This window comes from Alexandromys fortis, unplaced genomic scaffold, assembly GCF_014885135.2.
Source record: "Alexandromys fortis isolate MF-2015 unplaced genomic scaffold, M_Fortis_MF-2015_v1.1 scaffold_241, whole genome shotgun sequence".
In the NCBI taxonomy this organism is placed as follows: domain Eukaryota; kingdom Metazoa; phylum Chordata; class Mammalia; order Rodentia; family Cricetidae; genus Alexandromys; species Alexandromys fortis.
Genome location: NW_026068152.1, coordinates 1,789,824 through 1,795,479, shown reverse-complemented (window position 1 = coordinate 1,795,479; position 5,656 = coordinate 1,789,824).

Genomic DNA, 5,656 nt, shown 5'->3' with positions numbered 1-5,656 from the left:
TTGTCTTGGAAATATCCTGGTTTCTTTGGGGATTCCCATGGGTCCCCTTTGGAAAATAGTTCAATTAGATGTCACCCAATCTTAATACTGGAAGCTTTGCTAGGTGACAAGAGATGATCACTTGGGATTCTGTCTTCACCTTCATTTGGATATTTCATTTAGATTGGCATTATTTGTGGGTGACCAAGAACCTAAGACTAGACACCTTATGGACATAGGGAAGAATCAAATAGTACTGATCTAAAAGAGAAAAGAAATGAAGCAATGAAATGACTCTTAATGACAATCTGCTATTTGGTTATTCACATAGGTCAGTATCTTGTTCAACTATGAGAGAAGCTTCCTCATTCAGTAGATGGGAACAAATACAAAGACCCACTGACAGATAGCACATATAGTTAGAGATCTTGGGATAATTAGTCCTAAATGGGATGCCTCCTTCAAATCTCTCCCCTCAGAGAACAGGAAATCCCATAGAATGGGTAGTAGAAAGAGTATAAGAGCCAGCGTGGAAAAAGAACAAGAACGAAAGACCATCTAAATCAACATGAGCAAAGATCTTATGTACTCTCAGTGATTGAAGCAGCATACATAGGGCCTGTAAGTATCTGCATATATATTGTTTCCAGGTTAGTATTTTTAGGGGATTTCTAAGTAGAGCGAATGAGTCTCTGATTTTTGTGCCTTCTCTTGAGCTCCTTTCTTTCTGATGGTGAATCTCTGAAGTTAATAGTTTCTGTTTTATTGGAATTTATTTTGTTATATTAAAAAAGAAACCTGAATGAGTTAATTAATGAATGGATGGATATATGAATGAAAACCTAGTCAGTAGGTTTTAAAAAAGAGTAAAAGAAAACTGTTACAAAGAGAAGGGCCCCTTAATTGTACCAGCTGCCTGGCTAGCTTACACCTGAAATAACCACACAGAAACTGTATTAATATAAACACTGCCTGGCCCACTAGCTCTAATTTCTTATTGGCTAACTCTTACATCTTCATTTAGCCCATTTCTATTAATCTATGTATTGCCACATGGCAGTGGCTTACCAGAGATTCTAACTTGTGTCCATCTCTGGCAGAGAATTCATGGCTTCTCTATGACAGTACCCTTCTTCCTCCGAGCATTCAGTTCTGTTTTCTCCACCTTCCTAAATTCCACCCTATCAATTAGGCCAAGGCAGTTTCTTTATTCATTAACCAATGAAAGCAACACACAAACAGAAGGAACTCCTATACCAGAAAACTGCAAACAGCACAGCTTTATTTAAAGGCTTGTTGAAAAAAAAAAATAAAATAAAATACTATCCAGAAAAAATCTCTATACGTTATTGTAATATCATGAACTCACTCTTTCTTCATGCAACTGAGAAGCCAGAATAATCCTATTTAGGAGATACATCCTAATAGTTTTGTTTAAAAAATGCCAATTTATCACTTGGATTACCTTTATGGATACATATCAGCTGTGGTCATTCTAATATCATCCGTAAAACTGAACTTTTGTTGAGTTTCATCAATATTTGTAGCCAAAAGCATATTCATGAAATAAACTCCTACAACCTCTTGGCAACTACTTTAGGCTTTGATTGTTTTCTAAGATTTGACCAGTGCTTAAGTTACTTGGCAACTATTTTAGGCTTTATTTTCTAAGATTTGACCAGTGCATAAGTTAAAAAAAACTGTTGTAATAAATCTCTAAAAAGTTTCATGTATTGGAAGTAGATTCATATAGCCATTCCTATGTTTTACTCTTGGACTACTAAAGATGAGTGTTTGCCTTGATGCTTCCCTCATGGTATTAAAACCAAGTCTTATTTAGAACTACTCAAGCTATATTCATGGGAGCTCATTATATTCTGTTCCCCCTAGAACAGTATTTCTATCTAAGCCTTCACGTAGCAGGCAATTTGAATGAAGAAGTTAAATATTGCTGGCGTCCCTGTTGAAGGTTGGTAGGGCTTTCCACAGTATATGGGGTAGGTCATTAGGGGATGTTATGCTCTCAGTTGTCCTGTTATAATAGTTGGTGCAATTACTTTAGTAGCAAACATGGACCAATAATTTTGAAATTTCGGTTTAAGTCCACAACCTTTCTGAGTTACAGAAGCACTAAAATGACCACCAGAGATTCATGCCTCAGGGCTGGGTGACAGCCCACAGCCTAGCATTGCTGGGAAATATTCCAGCACCACAAATGTGTAAACATGCTTTCCTTTACGTCCCTACTCTAAAGGTGCCTCCCATGTGCATAACATTAAAAGTGCATGTGTATATGCACATTTAATAGTGTATTGTGTGTTACAAGCACATATGTATGCAAAGGCTTTGCCATGCATGATATTTAGGGGGAGATAGCTGTAAAATCCCTGAAAAAAAAAGGTTTCTACAAATTTGAAAGGACAATCTTTATTCTTGAAGACTCATTACCAGCAAATAGCCAGATGCAGTAGTTAGTTCTGATGAGACTCATTACTCATAGTTATTCACTTACAATATGTTTTATTTGCTTCAGGAACTTGTCAAAGTCAAACATATAGAATAATAATCTCATTATTTGATTTTATAATACATAATATTGACACAATATTGAACACCGATGCTTAAGTTATTTACAAGCAGTTCAATATTTTCTTCTAACCCCTTCTCACACTTAGAACTTGTCATGGTAAGTGCTGCTAACATAAGGGAAGCATGGAGGAGTAAATATGCATGTAGTTTAAGTATGCATGTCTATTAGCTGGAGAAAAATCAGTCTTATCTAAAGCACTGAAATGGGAACTTGAAAGTTGTCCCCAAATTCATCTAGTCCTTAAAAAGTACCAGCCTCAGCTGTCAAATAAAACACTTGTGTATGTGGTCTTCAAATGTGAAACAATAGCGTTTCGTTACACACCTCTCAGGTAGAATTCTATGCAAAAATCCTTAACAGTTCAGGTATGCACAGAAATAAGCTTCTTTTCATTCAGTTGGGTCTCATTTCTCCTACAAAAAATTATTTATGTACATTTAGTTTTATTCATTTTTGCTTTTTAATCTTTTTAAAATTGTTCTATCTTACAACAGCATTAGCATCCTTGGAGCACCCTGTATTTCCTTATTACCCTGGTCTTAGTAGTGCCAAGCACATTCTTTGGCACATTCTAAACACACAGTAAATCTTTTCTGGGTGGCTGCTTTTCTTTATGCATATAAACTAGAGAAACTATATCTAATTGGATAACCTGCAGAGTTTATCTAATTTTGAAATGCTAATTTCTAGGCTAATTCTTATTCACATTTGGTTTTTCTGATAGTGCCTATTCAGAAGAGGAAAGGAAAACCTGCTCCTTTCTGGGGTCATTTGATTTCACAATCTGCTTCCTCCTGAAACAATGAAGTTGAAGCTTTTTTATCTGCTAGGCTTTCTAAATGTTAAATATTTGCATATAATTGAACTTAATATTTGGACTGTGTTAAGGAGTACAAGATCAAGTTTCTAGATCAGTTAGTGCTCCATAAGGCATTTTGCTATTGGCTGGATCTCTATGCCTGAGAGTTAATGGCAAACTGAATGTCATCCAGTTCACAAGCTTCTAATCATGACCGGCTGGTGTTTATAGGTCTTATGCCAATAAAGGCATCCAAAAATGACAAATGTAACTGGATCAGAGAGCATTTGGCTCCAATCCACTGTCAATTAGAAATAAAATGATAAATTCCAGATCTTCTCTTTTTTTCCCCCTGAGTAGATATGTATCAAATTTATACCTCTACACAATCTCTGCAATGTAACAAGGGTCAGGGGCTGGGTGTCATTTGAAAGTTCAGTCCTAATTAGGACAACTAACTTGATTCTCTTACTTTTTAGATTTCCCTATGGTTCCCAATTCTGTATCCATCCTCTTCAAATCGTAATGTCACCTTTCTAATAAAATGGCACTCATGTGAAGAACAGAAAAGGTACTTAGGATTGATTTCCAAAGACACAAAAATCGTGAAACGAAAGGAATGAAGAAATGAGCTTTCTTTGAATCTTGAGGACACAGGAGAAATCATGGGGAATATCTCAAATCTTTCCTTTATTTTTCTGACTGCTTAAAACTTATTGTTATGTTTGAACTCTGTACTCATTGCTAAACATAGTACTTTGTGGTGAAGGGCAGCACTTACAGAATAAACGATATGGTCTCTTTCCCAGCAGAACAAATGATGAGATTTGAAAGAGCCAAGGGAAACATTTTAAAGACTGTCTAATCAATAAGCATAGATTCATATTTGGCTTTAGGAAATGAATGCAAATGGACTTCTTAGTGAACAGAAGAGGGATCAATCATAGAAGGCTCCGGAATACCTACTGAATTCAAGTGAAGCAGTATATTCTTGGGTCTTGTGACTATTTCTTCACATGGAAGGCAGAAAAGGATGCAGAACTAGTTGTAGAGCATTCTGCCCTCTATGTACACTATTACTCTACACAGGGTAGTCAAACTGGCTTTTATAAAATGCAAATTATAGAGTTTTCTCATTCATTTTTCTCAAACATGTACACTGATTACTTGTCTGAAATAAATTTCAAGTGTATTAGCATCTTCTTTAGTACCCAACAATCTGATGCCTTGAAATGTTTATTTCTTATTCATTTTATTATTATCCTTTGTAATATCTCTAACTCATGTATTCATTAATTTATTCAACACAAATTGATCTAGTACCTACTAAGTGACAGGCAGTGTTCCAAGTGATAAAAAAATAACAGAAGGAAAAACATATTTGGATACTTCGTTTTCCACATTTTAGATTCCATTCATGTGGGCAGAGAGAGAAGATAAACAAAAACAAGTAGGTAAAACATTTAAAGTGCCAGATGGTGATAACATCTTTATAGTGTAAACATAGAAAAGACATGTAAAGAAGAAACAGGAAAGGGTTACAATGGAAAAATCAAGCTTTACCGAAGATTTGACACATGAAGAAAGAATTAAGTGAGCTACAGGAACAAGACTTGGAGCAATCTGGTTTTGGTGTGTTCAGGCCCAAACTGCAAATTCAAACTCTCTTCAGCAGAAACATTTTTTGATGTGGGAGTGATTTCTTATTAATAAAGAAACTGCCTAGGCCCATTTGATAGGCCAACCCTTAGGTAGGCGGAGAAAACAGAACAGGATGCTGGGAGAAAGAAGCTGAGTCAGGAGTTGCCATTATTCTCCCACTCCAGACAGACGCAGGTTAAGATCTTTCCTGGTAAGCCAGCTCGTGGGCTACACAGATTATTAAAAATGGGTTAGATCAATATGTAAGAGCTAGCCAATAAGAGGCTACAGATAATGGGCCAGGCAGTGTTTAAAAGAATACAGTTTCCGTGTAATTATTCCGGGCATAAGCTAGCCATGTGGGCGGCTGAGTGCCGGGGACGCAGCCCTGCCGCTCCTTCAACAATTTTTGATGTATCTAAGACTGAATAATGGACCAGCGTGGGTGGGGGTTCATGACTGAGACGAAGAATAACAAGTAAAAAAGGAGAGGCTTTGACTTCTATTCTTAGAGAATTGGGAAGCCATTGGTGGTTTTAACTTCAGCAATGTTGTTTATTGTGCTTGCTTTCTGAAACTTTGCATTGTTTCACTTTTAGAAAAAGTTATGTTTATCTGAAATAAATTCCCTGATTCAGATATTTTAA